At 42.0% G+C, this 17,599-nt stretch overlaps 1 protein-coding gene across 2 annotated transcripts in view; it reads left to right on the plus strand.

Moving 5' to 3' along the window:
- The window catches only part of LOC136857520 (V-type proton ATPase 116 kDa subunit a 1), a 581,303-nt gene that overhangs the window by 197,466 nt on the left and 366,238 nt on the right, over window positions 1-17,599 (plus strand). The gene's annotated exons all lie outside the window — the stretch shown is intronic.

Consider the following 17,599-nt stretch of genomic DNA (forward strand, 5'->3'; position numbering starts at 1 on the left):
AGAACGTGTTGTCGTGTGCCACAGGACACGTGTATAGCTAAGAATGCCAGGCCGCCGTCAACGGAGGCATTTCCAGCAGACAGACGACTTTACGAGGGGTATGGTGATCGGGCTGAGAAGGCCAGGTTGGTCGCTTCGTCAAATCGCAGCCGATACCCATAGGGATGTGTCCACGGTGCAGCGCCTGTGGCGAAGATGGTTGGCGCAGGGACATGTGGCACGTGCGAGGGGTCCAGGCGCAGCCCGAGTGACGTCAGCACTTGAGGATCGGCGCATCCGCCGCCAAGCGGTGGCAGCCCCGCACGCTACGTCAACTGCCATTCTTCAGCATGTGCAAGACACCCTGGCTGTTCCAATATCGACCAGAACAATTTCCCGTCGATTGGTTGAAGGAGGCCTGCACTCCCGGCGTCCGCTCAGAAGACTACCATTGACTCCACAGCATAGACGTGCACGCCTGGCATGGTGCCGGGCTAGAGCGACTTGGATGAGGGAATGGCGGAACGTCGTGTTCTCCGATGAGTCACGCTTCTGTTCTGTCAGTGATAGTCACCGCAGACGAGTGTGGCGTCGCCGTGGAGAAAGGTCAAATCCGGCAGTAACTGTGGAGCGCCCTACCGCTAGACAACGCTGCATCATGGTTTGGGGCGCTATTGCGTATGATTCCACGTCACCTCTACTGCGTATTCAAGGCACGTTAAATGCCCACCGCTACGTGCAGCATGTGCTGCGGCCGGTGGCACTCCCGTACCTTCAGGGGCTGCCCAGTGCTCTGTTTCAGCAGGATAATGCCCGCCCACATACTGCTCGCATCTCCCAACAGGCTCTACGAGGTGTACAGATGCTTCCGTGGCCAGCGTACTCTCCGGATCTCTCACCAATCGAACACGTGTGGGATCTCATTGGACGCCGTTTGCAAACTCTGCCCCAGCCTCGTACGGACGACCAACTGTGGCAAATGGTTGACAGAGAATGGAGAACCATCCCTCAGGACACCATCCGCACTCTTATTGACTCTGTACCTCGACGTGTTTCTGCGTGCATCGCCGCTCGCGGTGGTCCTACATCCTACTGAGTCGATGCCGTGCGCATTGTGTAACCTGCATATCGGTTTGAAATAAACATCAATTATTCGTCCGTGCCGTCTCTGTTTTTTCCCCAACTTTCATCCCTTTCGAACCACTCCTTCTTGGTGTTGCATTTGCTCTGTCAGTCAGTGTATTATTATTATTATTGTTATTATTATTATTATTATTATTATTATTATTATTATTATTATTATTTATTCATGCCCAGTTTAAATAGCGCATTTAAATTTGTTAGCTTGGTCTGACGGCTTTCCATTCTTCTTCTTCTTCTTCTTCTTCTTATTCCAGAATCACTTCATGAATTCGCAGTGGTGTTTTTTCCGTTCTTCTGTCCATTGTTTCCCAGTGGTCTTTTTAGTTTTTTCTACGAATCTGTGATTTGCAACCATTATTCCAAAGACTTTACGATTTGTTCTGGTGTCGTCTGTAGCGTTTATATTGTTACGAATAAAACTCCATCTGTTTGATTACTCTATTTCAGGATGGCCTTATAAATGCACACACATATATTTAAACACGAACAATTCTAACCAGTTATGAACGGCCACACCAATTACCGTCTGTTTACAAAAACTCGCTTCTGTACACGCAGCCCGCTCTCTACCTGCTCAACAATATCCAACAGCAAGACGATACTCACGACAGCGAATATTATCACACGTCCAATTAACCTCACACTCACGATAACTGTTTCAATCGTTGATTCACGGCGGCCCTCAATCCACAGAAGTACATACACACACAGTACTCTAAGGCAGTACACAGTCTTTCGTTCTGTCGCCTCCAGTTACACACTCACTGGTCTCTCCGACACTACAACAATCGTTCCTCGTTCAGACCTCGGTGAAGCATTGGCGACAGCCAACACTTATGGTGCCCTCAGCACAGCCACCGAACACCAACTTACTGACTCCGCCTCGGAGCCCAACTGTCACTCCGAGTCCAACACTAAACTGACTCTCCGGAGCTTGTCTCCCTTTTTAGCTCTCGTAATTTGATCCAGAAATGTCATGATGTCACTGGAGGCAGAACATTACCGTTGAATCTCAAAGAAACTCACAGGTAAGTCGACCCTACCCCACAAGGTTATGTCTCAAAACTCACGAGTCCCAAAACTCACGGGCTAAAATTAGTAACAAATAGTCTCAAAACTCACGAACACAAACTGGTCGCTAAAGTAAACATTCTAATGAGTCCCAAACCTCACGAATACAAACTGGTCACTAAAGTAAACATTCTAATGAGTCTCAAAATTCACGACTCCGGACAGCAGGTGCTTGGGATGACCGCAGGAGGGACGAGCTGCGCGATGAATCACGCTTCCCTTCAACCCATGTTTTTCCACCGACTTTTAGAATGGTATTTCCCATGTACTATTAACAGGAATTATCATCCTACCAAAGATCAAATTCCCCAAGTGTAACACTGATCTTTATTCAGTTATTTTGCTTGGTGCCATCAAACAGTGCACAACATGCAATTCATTTCTTCACAAAAGGGTAAAATAAATTTAGTATACAATGGTTATAGGTTTTACAAGCAACGAGAGAACAAGTCGGGTGAAACAGTACGGTTTTGCTATAAAAGACTGTCATCCGCGTGTGCCGGTAAAGTGATAACTGCAAGTGACAATAGTGTTTTTAATGAAACAGTCCACCAGTGTGTACCTGATGAAGCAAGCCTCGATGTGTAAAACGCAGTCAGCCAGGCCAAGAAACGAGTTCGCGAAGAGCATGGAACATCAGTTACACAGGTAAGTTAAACATTTTTTTTTACATGTTGGTTACGTCGCACCGACACAGATAGGTCTTATGGCGACGATAGAATAGGGAAGGACTAGGAGTGGGAAGGAAGCGGCTGTGGCCTTAATTAGGGTAAAGCCCCAGCATTTACCTGGTCTGAAAATGGGAAACCACGGAAAACCATCTTCAGGGCTGCCGACAGAGGGGTTCGAACCCAGTTGCTTGCCCCTGAACTCGCGGCCAACTCACTCGTTTTTATTTTTGAAGAGTCCGCAGACGAAATTAAAGACCGTTAAAAATCGCGTGCGTGTCTGCTCGTGCATTGTAGGTAACAGCCTGTTATCTGTGTCGTTTCAATAGAAATTGAGCCGATGACCTAGGTGTTAGGCCCTTTCAAACAACAAGCATTAATAGAAATGGTTTATAAATTATATTTGTTCCGAGTAAGTGAGTACTAAGACATATTGGTACTATTGGTTATTACTATAAGTTAGGTACAAGAAGGTAAGGATAATATTCTTTGTTACAGGTCTACACAGAAGAATTTGAATCCTTGCAGCAAAGAGGATATGAATTTATCACCAGGGTACCTCAATTTTCCAGTGTAAAATCATCACTCTACAGGCACCGAAATAAAGCCCAGGGAGTCCAAAAAGAGCCAAAACATCGAAACGACATTAATTTAGATGAAGACACTCTACGCATGACCGATGGCAGTACATTTCTTCTTGCAGACAAGAGGGATGGAGAAAGAATATTAGTATTTTCAAGCGCAAAGGGAAGAGAATGTCTCAAAGCGCATAGGACATTTCTAATGGATGGTACTTTCAAAAGTTGCAGCAGCCAGTTTTCACAGCTATATACAATACATGCTGATCTTGGAAGCACCAGCGAGGAAACTAACAACACCTGTCATATTTGCTCTTCTCCCTAATAAGACCACGGGAACATAAGCTAGATTATTTAATATCATAAAACATGAGATCCCAGAATGGAACCCAAATGAAATAAACGTCGACTTTAAGGCAGCCGCTATCAAAGCAATAAAAGAAGTATTTCCTTCTATCAAAGTGCAAGGATGCTTCTTCCATTTATGTCAAAGTCTCTGGCGAAAGGTTCAGTAAGTCGGCCTCACTGAAGCCTACAAAACGAATCAGGAAGTCCGACAAACAATTACAATGTGTGCGGCACTTGCCTTCCTGCCGCCTGAGGATGTAGACGAGGGGTGGATCTACATTCATAGTAACTCCCCCGAAGACCAAATGTTGACGATATTTTTTGACGATTTTGTCTATCATTGGCTACAAAATCCACTAGTTCCAGTGGAAACGTGGAACTGCTGTAACAAAAGACACAGAACAAACAGTTCTGTGGAGGGGTGGAATCACCAAATAAACAATGTTCTGGGAAGACCTCACCCTCGAATAAAAGACTTAATAAAAGGGCTTAAGCAAGAAGCTGAGAAATCAGATAAGAAGATTATGAGGATTGAGTTGAACCTTAAGGGTTTAAAAAGAAGAAAGAAATACTACCAACTTGATAAGAGGATCGAACGAAACACAAAAAAAAATATGAGGAGACAAGAGATGTAGGTGCATTTCTGAGAGTCACTTCCTTCATCTTTAAGATGGGTTAGACAGAAAGTAAATCTTTTCTTGTTAAATTAATCATGTAAATATGTAGATAAAAGTAATGGAAATAGTGAAAAAAAGACCAATTGAACCAAATTAAGTATACTAAACCAATTTACAAAAATATATAAATAGTAAAAAATATATAAAAATACATAAAAATAAAAAGCATTGAAAAAGACAAAGCTTTACAGCGGCTTATGGAACTAGGCCTTCATTTGAAAGGCCGAGTGCGGTTATCCGCGCGGGTCCATGGCATCCGTGGGTTTCTCAACCCCCTGTCGCGTATACTTTGTATGAGGCTACACGACAGGCCCACCTCTTGATGAGAGAAGTGCCAATTACAAGAGGGCACACAGTTCCGGCTGGCGCTAACAATGGACCTTGTCACACAATTCCGATTAAATTTTCAAATATCTACAGTCGTTATGTGGGTAGGTTGTAGTGATTGAAAAATCGAATACAAATTATTCGCTTATTCGATTATTTAATTTTATTCTATTAATCCATTTGCTTAATTTTTCGTTTATTCAATTACAGTATTTCTTCGATTCGATTATTTTTTCGATTATTCATTTGAAATTCCATTCGAATGACTGGGGCAAATAGACAGTGAACGCTTTCGAAATAATGGCACGAAAAGTAATCCTAACGTCATCAACTCATCAATCTCATCACAGGGAAATTAAAATCACCTATCTCCACCCCCTTACAGGAAGTGCACGGGTAGGACGAACGGTCTCTGATAAGCTTTCCGAGAATAAAGCGAACTCATGCTGCTCACGTATGAATGAGTCGTGCACTCAGATGCCATTACATAAAATGCAAAGATTAATATATTGCATCACGCGCCCACGCGGTTACGCGAAGTGCAATGCTATAGTATTGGCTACTTGGCTCACCAAATTTCTCAAGTCGTAAATTAAAATGCGTCAGAATTTTCTATAAAATATAGCGAAGTCGTTGGTCGCTATCTTTGAAATGATTTCGCTAAATGACTTCAAAGAGACTCCAGATCGATGATGATGGTGATATTTAGTGATTTTGGTTCTTTCCCACGCCAAGAAAAAGTGTAAATGGTCAATACAAATCAGTAAGGGTTGAAAACAATGAATGTTGGTGGTGGTACTGTAAAATGAAATGGTGTATGGCTTTTAGTGCCGGGAGTGTTCGGCTCGCCAGGTGCAGGTCTTTTGATTCAACGCCCGTAGGCGACCTGCGCGTCGTAATGAGGATGAACTAATGATGAATACAACACATACACCCAGTCCCCGTGCCAGCGGAATTAACCAATGATGGTTAAAATTCTTGACCCTTCCGGGAATCGAACCCGGGACCTCTGTGACCAAAGGCCAGCACGGTAACCATTTAGCCATGGAACCGGACTTGGTGGTGGTTATTACTGTTTTAACGGGAAACCTAATACCGTCGGGGTTCGGAAAAGAACAAGAGTTGACTAAGGATAGATGAAAGCAAGTAGACTGCCATAAGTGTGTGGAAGCAATGTCCGGATTCAGCAAAGGGCCCCGAAGTCGCCAACCCACGTTCTCTTGCTCAATCAGTCAATCAATCAACCAAGCAGTCACCCAGGTAGCAGATTGCCTATCAGTTGTTTATCTAGTCTTCTCTTAAATAATTTAAGAGCTCCTGGGGCCTCTTTTTAGTCGCCTTTTACGACAAACAGGGGGTACTGTGGATGTTATTCTGCCTCCCCAATCCACAGGGGTAAAATAATGGGTGATGAATGAAAGAGACAGAGGTGTATAATTATTATTTTAAAAAAATATATTTTGCTGTTGTCTTAAAGCTAATATAATATATTTTTTCCCTTTCACATAAATTTATAATAATGGCGTGTGGCCTCCGGGGAGGTCTGCTGCAGGTCTTTAGAGCTGACGTCGTGCAGGCGATCTGCACGTCTGTGAGGATGAGGCCCTACCTAAGGTGAAGTCTAATGCTGAAGACGGCACGAACACCCAGTCCCCGAGCCATAGGAATTTACTAATCAAAGTTAAAATCTTCTACCCGACCAGAAACCGAACCCGGGACCCCCTGGACCCATTGGACCAAAGGCCAGCATGCTAACTATTCATGAATAAAGCCGGACGACATCAAATTAAAGTAGGTATATTGTCCGCTGTCAGTAAAAAGAAACTGTCAGTTGGTAGTATTGGGACTTAGATCCATTATGCGGCCAAGGCGGCATTTACTTCAATAAGGAATTATATTTAGAGATATACATCAAGACAGTTAATTCACTCATTTAGTTTCAACATTTGGAGATTCATTTGAAAAAAAAGGCGTGTTTCTATTTTTCGTAAGAGTTCATCTATTCGCTTATTTCAGTCGATTATCTATCCGACACACTTAAAGAGAAAATTTTATTCATGGCGCATATAACTGAATGATATTTGAAACTCATTACATTATTTGATTTGATTATTCATTCGATTATTTAAATAATCGGATAGAAGTTATTGGATTATTAAAAGTATTCCATTATCCCATCACTAATAGGGTGGACATTTATCCATTCAAAGAAGAACTGGCCCTGCTCGTGAGTTTTGAGACTGGCCCAGGTAGAGAAACCTGTTCTTACTAATCCTCTTCCTGGAATTCGTGAGTTTTGAGACTGGCCAAGGTAGAGAAACTTGCTCTTATAAATCCTTTTCCTGGAATTCGTGAGTTTTGGGACTCGTGAGTTTTGAAACTCGTGAGTTTTGGGACGACACGCCCCACAAGCCGGCTGGGAGATTCCAGGTCGTCTGAGTCACCAGCCCCTTCCTGGAAATACCTAAAGGAGCTACCACGAGGCTGACACGTAACAATATCTGCTAAATCCTGCTTAATTTCTTCCGAACATTTAATCTTGAATGTTGACCCTTCAGCCCGAAGGTGCGTGTTAGATAGTTTCCCGTTGTTTTTCTCGCTGAACCACTAGATCCTACAGCATGACAGGGTGCCAAGGTCACTGCAATGAATCATATAATATCATCATACCATTTATCATAGGGATTAGCTGCATAATGAATAGCGTTACTAGCATTCCTCACACCCCAGATACTTCACAATGTTGAGGCAAAGACATAGGTATGAAAGTAGGAGAAATACTAGCTCATACCAGAAGACAGAGCAGTAGAAACACATAGAGACTGACTATGAATATATATAACATACATAATATTATATATATTTATCTGTATGTATGTATGTATGTATGTATGTATGTATGTATGTATGTATGTATGTATGTATGTATGTATGTATGCATGTATGGACATCACGAGAAAATGGCTGAAGAGAATTTAATGAAAATTGGGGAATGAAGTACTACAATCTAGGCTATGAATAATTACGTGGAGTGAAATGGTAATTTAGGGGATGGCCTAAAATTTAATTCTCGAATATTTATGTTATTAATGGTCCTATCGATAAATACTGCATAACTAAAGTTATATATAATTAAATTTCCGATCATTTATGTCTTATACAATTTTGCCGTACCGACTATGGTAACACCGATATTAATGAATTTGAGGTTTTTTTTTTTGCTAGTTGCTTTACGTCGCACTGACACAGTTAGGTCTTACGGCGACGATGGGGCAGGAAAGGGCTAAAAATGGGAAGAAAGCGGCCGTGGCCTTATTTAAGGTACAGCCCCAGCATTTTCCTGGTACGAAAATGGGGAACCACGGAAAACCATTTTCAGGGTTGCCGACAGTGGGGCTCGAACCCACTATCTCCCGAATACTGGCTACTGGCCGCAGTTACGCGAGCTCGGTTGAGGTGCTTACTCCATAGCTGCGGAAAGATAGTTCAGTTATGTTAACTGGCGATAGTTTTTGTAATGATTGGTGTAAAACCGCGTGGTCATTGGTCGGTATCGACAAGGAAAAATGTGGAGAAGATTATAAAAAATGAGAAAAGTCGTGAAGGAATGATCGCATGAACAATAAGACAAATGGGAATCATCAAAGAAGGAAGGACTGCCTTTACATTGATACCCTAATATCACAGAGTCGGAAGAAAACAAAATGTGAAGATCTAAAATATCGAAAGCTCATAAAACATCAACAATAACGTTACGTTGACCATTGTTGTGATGTGATTTGTCTCTTCTGCTGGCACTCATCTCCAATATATGGGATTACTGCTGCATTTCGAGTGAAACAGCATGCCTGAATATTGGTGGAAAGTAGTGATAGGCAGAATCGAATACTTTCCAGAATCGATTAATATGCATCCGACAACATTTAAGAATCGAAACTTGCATTCCAAACCTAGTTATGGAGTCTTACATAACAACAGTAACTGAAATGTACGCGAACTCTGGACATGAAGAACAATTCGTGTCCAAGAAGCACTTTAGTAAAGGCTAGCCTTGTATGGTGTATAGCCTATTATAATATTTGACGAACATATAAGAAATTTTAAATAGCAGCTATTTGATATAAATTTGATATTACGCCACTGGTTGTTGTCAAAATGTGTATTTTCATTCTTCCAATCCCTCTCTTGATTTTCTTAATACTCTACCGTGCATTTTCATTCATATACTACATATCAACTGTGCTAACTAACACTTTATTTCACCGAGAGTGGCCGCATGGGTCGGGGCACGAAGTTGCATTCGGAAGAGAGTGGGTTCGAATACCATTGTAGGCAGGCCTGAAGATGGTTTTCCGTTGTATCCCATTTTCACACCAGGAAAATGCTGCGCCCGTATCTTAAGTAAGGCTACGACCATTTTCTTCCCGCTCCTAGCCGTTTCCTATCCCATCGTCGCCATAAGCCTTGTGCGTGTCGGTGCGACGTAAAGCAAATTCTGAAAAATGAAAAATAAAACTTTTTATTTCTCCTTACAAGAAGTGTAAAGAAAGCAAAAATTGATTGTGAGCGATTTGCTTTCAGATAGTGATCTATTACCATCATTACAACTTGATATTGGCGTATAAGCTCAATCAGTAAGATTCTATTCGAGAACTTCTCGTTGCTCCGTCTGAGAGAAGCATTTGAATACATCTTGGGTAAATACTCGAATGATGTGCATTACTCTCTTTACCTCCATCATGAATACCACGACCACTGATCTCTATACATGGATCCCTGATGGCAGCTCTCCGCTGCAGGAGAAAGTACGCCAAGTTGAGCGCGTGGTCCGCCTTGTTGGTGTACCCATCCTAGAGCTCTCCTTATGGGGAAGCAATGATAATATAATCAATTTTAAATCGCAATTAATGGCGCATTGGTATAATTAAAAATATAGGGACATGTTCATTCAAAGCATGAAGACATTGGAAACACTGACACGTCATTCCGAGGTCAGTAAATCTCCGGGATAGCACAAAAAATGAGTGTATAATAACGGTCGACAAATATTAACATAGGTGCTGTATACATGTAATTAGCGATCGGTAACACAATAAGTGTGAAAAACAGTTCCTGGAAACATTGCTTTAAATTGTATACATGTATGCCACGAAATTATGCATTCTTAAGGGGAAGTGCTAGTTGCTTTACGTCGCACCGACACTGATAGGTCTTATGGCGACGATGGTATGGGAAAGGCCTAGGAGTTGGAAGGAAGCGGCTGTGGCCTTAATTAAGGTACAGACCCAGCATTTGCCTGGTGTGAAAATGGGAAACCACGGAAAACCATCTTCAGGGCTGCCGACAGTGGGGCTCGAACCCACGATCTCCCGGATGCAAGCTCACAGCCGCGCGCCTCTACGCGCACGGCTAACTCGCCCGGTCTTAAGGGGAAGTATGACTGAATTTTCCGTATTTTGAGCCAAAACTTGGTTTTTCTTTTTATTCATACAAAAATAGCCTAATTGTTCCTCTTTCAGAAAATGTTTTTGTTTTAGTCATTCCGGCTTGTTTAAAGCCTGAAGAAGCCATTTAATATGAGCCCGCAGGGCATTTAAAAGCCCAGAACCACACCCACTTCTCCTGTAATGGCAAAATGATAGTTTACTGTGTGTTTTTCGCTGGATATTCGAGTATTTCGCGGCGTATTTGCCGTAGAAGTACGTCTGGGCATGCTGGCAGTCACTTGTTTACTACGTAATCAATACAGTTACGTTATGATAAGAAATATTTTAATTTGCTTAATTAAGGTACAGACCCAGCATTTGCCTGGTGTGAAAATGGGGAAACCACGGAAAACCATCTTCACGGCTGCCGACAGTAGGGTTCGAACCCACTATCTGCCGGATGCGAGCTCACAGTTGCGCGCTCCTAACCTATTTTAATTTGAACTGACGGTAAGAACGTTGTACCTTTTCCAAATAGTACTCAATTTATATCTGCCACACATGTATACTTTGATAGTTTAAATACATTATGTATCGTATTTGTATTACTTATTTCCATTTAGGAATTCGTATTTGTGTTAATTGTAGTAGTACAAGCATGGCTCCCTTGTTTGTTTATATTTTACTAACGTGCAGAAGTAACATATGGTTTCAATTCAGCGAGTGAAATATCTTTTTTTTCTTTTTTTTTTGCTAGGGGCTTTACGTCGCGCCGACACAGATAGGTCTTATGGCGACGATGGGATAGGAAAGGCCTAGGAGTTGGAAGGAACCGGCCGTGGCCTTAATTCAGGTACAGCCCCAGCATTTGCCTGGTGTAAAAATGGGAAACCACGGAAAACCATTTTCAGGGCTGCCGATAGTGGGATTCGAACCTACTATCTCCCGGATGCAAGCACACAGCCGCGCGCCTCTACGCGCACGGCCAACTCGCCCGGTCGTGAAATATCTAAACTAGTGATTATTCATTGATATGTTTCATCTTAATTCCTTTGTAAATGTGTGGTTTATAGCGTAGAGATCATAGTGCGTCGTTTTAGTGTATAGAAAAGTGGTAGTTATAGTGTTACTACTACTACTACTACTACTACTACTAAACGTTTTCATTCCTCCCCTGAAGGGGGAGGCGGGCCTCTTAGACGGTGACGCCTTCTCTCAGGCCGGGACATTTGTTACGGTGCAGGAGATGTACGGAGAAGGTGAGGGGGTGCGCGGCCGTGGCCTATACTACGAACTGTCCCGGCATTCGCCTTAGTGCAGGAGAATGGAAAACCACGGTACACCATTCTCAGGACAGCTGACGGGACGGACCAGGCGTGAAGTCCTGCACTGTGCCCCAGGCCCGTTTCCCGAATGCAGAGGCGTAGAGCCACGATAGAGCCGTGGCCAACTTTCCTCTGCTCGGTTGGCCGGTCAGAGTACAGAGCATATGGGACAACAACCCACTCTGCATCTGCCGACTTATAGTGTTAAGCACGTAAGGCCTAATCACGCCACCGTAACGCTTAACTGATACGTAAAGATATCCAAATATTACACATACAGTATATAGTGATCCTTAATACTTTTCATACAAAAAGGAAAGGAAATATTATGTCACTATCTTGAATAGTTTAAATCGATTAATCATAAGGAGCACGCTTAAAACGGAATTTTAAAACAATCCGTAATACTATACAGTATATAGTGATCCTTAATACTTTTCATACAAAAAGGAAAGGAAATATTATGTCACTATCTTGAATAGTTTAAATCGATTAATCATAAGGAGCACGCTTAAATCGGAATTTTAAAACAATCCGTAATGCTCTTCTTATGGAATACCACCTTGTTTTGCCCTACATCAGCTGATCGCTCAGAGCTTGATGTTTGTGCCACGCTTGGCCGGTAGAAACATAGGGAGCGACCTCTCTATTTATTTGTATGATCGAAGGAACTAAGCATAAACAGAGCAAGCGCGCTCCTCGTGGTCTACTGCACCGTGCGCTCGCTGCCATCTTACTACGCCAGTCACCTTCTATTCAGCTTACTGCTACCCAAGATACCAGCCATCCATGTATAGAGATCAGTGACCACGACCGACTGGGTCCCTCGCTGCGCTCCTTGACAATCGCTTGTGAAGCCCAGCATAAAGCTGTAATTGGAAAGTTTCACCATAATGCCGCTGGAGCGCTGGCCTCCTAGTCACTGACAGGAAGCTGTATACCGCAAATTGCCACATTTCCAGTTTTCTGGTTTTATTTATATTGTTTTACTTTTATCAGGACTCGAGATATCTCGAGAACTTGTAAGAATCGAATTCTTCGACACTTTGGTCTCGAGTACTCCCATCACTAGTGGAAAGTAGCTGGGGAGTAAGATAACTTTGCACATGCTATGTAATTGTCCTGCCAGCGACGGGCACGGCAGTCAGCTACTGATGGAATAAGAGCGATACCACTTTTCTTCCATCCATCAGAGCCTGAGCTCGATATTTCTCGAGTAGACAATGACCTGTTATCAAGCGTCCCCATTGTGCAAGATTCTCGACTCATGTTTGTATAAAACAAACGTGATACTAGAAATCTGTGTAAATCGTGTTGGTGACGTAGACAAATCTGATAAATCAGTCAAGTGCTAGCCATCCTCGTGATAAGGAGTGCGTGTGACACAATAGCTCTCCTCTCGTAGCAATGAACTGGTCTCACGAATATTACTGAACTTTCAAAAATGTATCTGGTTTGCATCTCATAGATCGCTTTGACCTTCTTATTTAACGGAAGTAACTTCAAGCTTACATCGTGTTGTTCTTTTTGTCTGAACCTTTCCCTGTTATCTACGGTCGGCGCTATTAGGCCTATGGAATAAGCGCATTTTTACGACCCAGTACCCTTTCTGACATATCCTGTGGGTGGGGGCGGTAGCATAACACCCACGGTGTCTCCTGTCTGTCGCATGAGACGACTAAAAGGGTACCCTTGGGCTCTGAACTTGGGAGCGTGGATTGGCGACCACGGTCACTGCTTCCACTTACTTGTGCCATGCTCATGACTTTCATCTATCCTATCCGACCTCCCTTGGTCAACTCTTGTTCTTTTCGGACCCCGACGGTATTAGGTATCAAGGCCTAGGAAGTCTTTCATTTTCACGCCCTTCGTGGCCCTTGTCTTTCTTCGGCCGTTACTTTAACTTTTCAAATTGTCGGATCCCTTCCACTGTATCTGATTAGCGTTATATAGAGGATGCCTGCCCATGTACTTCCTCTTAAAACAATAATCACCTCCAGTACCACCCTGTCTGACATCAACCTATGTGAAATGTTACTGAGGCATGAGAAATATATGCCATGTGATTGCGTATGAATCGAGCGCGTTTTTTAATTCACCTTTTCGTCTGCTCATCAGTCACCAGTCTGCATTTAGAGCTATCGCCAAGTGACAGATTCCCTGTCAGTTGTTCACCCGGCGAATTTATCGAATATTTCCCTTGATAATTTATTCCAGTCCCTTACTTCTCGTCCTATAAATGAATATTTGCCCCAATTTGCCCGCTTGAATTCCAACGTCATCGTCATCAGCTTTCCTACCTCTTAAAGTTCCGCTCATGTTTATGCTATTGCCCGCCAACTCTCCACTGACAGCTTGAAACATACCACATAGTCGACCAGCTCGTCTCGTTACTCCTAAGTCTTTCCAGCCCAAAGTTTGCAACATTGTCGGAAATCACCCAGAACAAAGGTGACCGAGCGAGTTGGCCGTGCGGTTAGGAGCACGTAGCCGTGAGCTTGTATTCCAGAGATAGAGGGTTCAAACTCCACTGTCGGCAGCTCTGAAGATAGTTTTCCTTGGTTTACTATTTTCACAGGTGGCTAATGCTGGGACTGTACCTTAATCAAGGCCACGATCCTTTCCTTCATAATCCTAACCGATTTTCTATCCTATCCTATGTCGGTGGGACGTTAAGCAAATTGTAAAAATATTGTTGTTCCGGGGTTTACTGTGGAACGCAGAGAGGTGAACGAAGGTGCGGGCTGAATGGATCTACGAAAATCAAAGATTCTTTTAAAACTTTGGAATAAAAGTTATATTTCTTTTCAGAAAATCAAATTGTTAAAAACAACGTTCTTCACTTTGTGAAGGAATACAGAATCAGGTACAATGACAATTTTGACACCAGAATAGATAATTTACAAGTTATTTGAGTTTCAAGTTCCAAATTTACAATTTTACAACGTCGCTAATGTAGCGTTTAGTCATATAATGAGATATATCTCCTAATAAATAATTTTCCAGAGCACTTTGCTCCAACCGTTACAAATTACGGCCTTCTAAAGGCACCACTCATTATTACACAAATCTCAGAAAAGAGGTTACATGCTCTCCAAATTCACCAAGGAGGCTGGCTCTCAATTTCTTACAGCCTACTCAAGAGAACTTTACACAAACCTTACAACTTCTGTCCTCTCTAGGCCCAACCTACAATTTACAATTTAGTTAACACAGGGATGTCTAGTACCCATACTACTGGGCCTTCGTAAAAAACAGGTTAAATTACTGGCCCAGACTCAAAAATATATGGAGGCGTAAACTTGCGCTCCAGGTAAGCCAAGTTTTAAAATCCTACTTGCGCTCGTGGCCCGATGATGCAAAGGCTAATCCCACACTACTGAGGTGACTAGAAAGAAAGGTTAATTGATGCTTGACAGGAAGAGAAACAGCTACAAATTGTATTCACCTCAAGATAAATTGAAGGGGAACTCGAGAGGGTAACGCACTCTCTATACCCGAATTTAAAGTTTAAGCCGTTATGAAATTATACATTGGCAAGAAGTAGTTTACATTTTTAGGAAACGGATGGTTACATAATCAGAAATTAGAACCTTCCCCCGGGTAAGTTTGCGGAGATAGCTACAGAGATATACCGGTACAACTGGTGGCCATTACCTGGGCTGATGTTCTGCCTGCCGAAGAATGAGGCGCCCCGCCTCCTATCTTAACACACACACTCAGTAATTCGACGATCAATAAGACAAGATAGATTGAATAAGCCGCAGCTTATATACCCGAGAGGAGGGTTCGAGAAGGCTCTGGACTAAATCCGGACACACCCTCTCATTTTTATTGGAGGAATGAAAAGCTACAAGAAGCGTATGATTGGCTGAAAAATAAATACAGAACATTTCTGATTGGCCAGACTCAAAAGCTGGCGGGATGAGAAGGAAGTGTTGCAAACCCTGAAGTACCAAAATAAATGAAAGTTATTTTAGTTGAGAAAACATATAAACACAAAACTTCTTTAAATCACTCATTCTTCCACCTTGCACCAGAGTGCATGACCTCAGTTTTTGTAGAGACATCTATGGAGAAAAGTTTTTAAACTTCTTGATATACACCAAAACAAAACAAAGAAATCCAATCAGTTTAAGAAACTTTAAAATAACATATTACTCAGTTATTCAGTTATACATTCTGATCAATGTCCCAACTTTATGCATTAGCAGTTTCAAGTTTTGTTCGATAGATAGTGTTCCTTAAGGCGCTTCTTCTAAATGTATGGGGTTGAGGTGTACCTCCCGGTACAATTATAATAAAGTGAGAGTGCGAATTTTGTGAGTTTGCTTACATCTGGAGGGTAATCTCAGAAACTACTGGACCGATTCTAAAAATTTTTGCACGTATAGAAAGATACATTATCCTCGAATGCTATAGGCTATATTTTATTTTCAAAACAATTGGAGGGGGGGGGGGAATGAAGCGAGATATTAAAAAAAATAGGCTAATATAGGCGAAATATCGAATTTGTCGTACAAGGACGAGTCAAAGCTCATGTTAAGCCCCTTGACGTAAAGAACACAACTCGGTAAGCCCTACAGGCCCGAAAACAATTTTTAATGCCCTAAAACCAACCGTTATGGGGATATTAGCACCACACTACCCCTGCTCTAGGAATCGGATAAAGAAATGAACTGCCGTAAACCAAGGCAACGTTAGCTTCAGGATTTTACAGCAGCGAGATTATTCGTGTACGTTCGGGCATAGCTGCCAACCAAAATTGGTACACATAATCCCTGAGCATATCTACAGTATATCTCAAAAACTTAACATTTTACAGATATGAAAATTTGTATTTTTAATATTTTACAATTAAAAACTAGTATATTTTGTTTTTGGAAAACTACTTAAAGTGGGGGTAAAAGGGACTGAAAAGGGTTGAATTATTTTTGTTAAGTTACTGATATATCAAAAACTGAAGATGTTACAGACGTAAACATTGGTATTTGGATCCTCCTTTAAAAAGAAAGAAATAATTATTTTGTTTTCCGAAAATCCACTTAAGGGACGTACTTTTTTGTTTCCGGAAAACCACTTAAGGGGCTGAAAAGAATTGAAAATTCAGGTGAATTTTGAAAATGAGTACCGGAATATCTACAGCGTATGTCAAAAACTTAACATGTTACAGACATGAAACTTGGTACTTGGAAAGTCCTTTAAAAATAAAGAAACACGTCTTTTTTGTTTTCGGAAGATCCACTTAGTTGGGGGTGGAGGAAGAGCTGATAAAGGCGTTGTATTCTTTTTATGGGGATACTTATATATCAAAACCTAAAGATGTTACAGGTGTGAAAATAGGTATTTGGAATCTCCTTTAAAAATAAAGAAACTTTTTTTTTTTACTTGAGAGAGGCACAGGCCAGAGCAAAGTGTAGCTTCCACCAAAGTCCCAGTCTCATCCATGGCTGTGACAATATAGAAGCTGGTGGGGCATGAGTGGTGCTGAGTAATGACATTTGGAGCATAAATAGCGTCTGAGTGTTATGAAAGGTGTTGCTCATAGGATCAGTCGTGCTGTAGTGGCACCTTCTGGTCCAGTGAGGAAAGCAATGGCAAACTACCTCACTCCTCATCTTGCCTCGTACGCCTCATTTGGGCTCTGCCGTTGGTTTTTGTGGTTTTCCTATAACTGCATAGATTTTGGTGGTGCTATTTGAGGATCCAACCAGCCTCTAGGCTGATGACCTAACAGACAGACAGACTTGAGAGAAGACGTTCTCACGTGTACAGTTCTATGTCGCATGGTCGTCTTAGCCCTAAAAGACATTACCACAAACGTGGTTTACAAAGAGTTTCTGGTGTAAATGAAACTCAATTTTTCGGTGAATTTTTATACTTTAGGGATTTTCATATAATGCCGTAGTACAATGCCAAGGAACGATTACTTTTATCAAATTACGAAATCCACGCGAGAGAAGCCGCGGGTAACTACTGTCAAGTGACGAGTGCTGTAAATACAGTAGTGTCAATATTGATAGTACGCAATATTTAATGAACTAACAAGGACAATTG

The sequence above is a fragment of the Anabrus simplex genome, chromosome 1 (genome assembly GCF_040414725.1).
Source record: "Anabrus simplex isolate iqAnaSimp1 chromosome 1, ASM4041472v1, whole genome shotgun sequence".
NCBI classification, from domain to species: domain Eukaryota; kingdom Metazoa; phylum Arthropoda; class Insecta; order Orthoptera; family Tettigoniidae; genus Anabrus; species Anabrus simplex.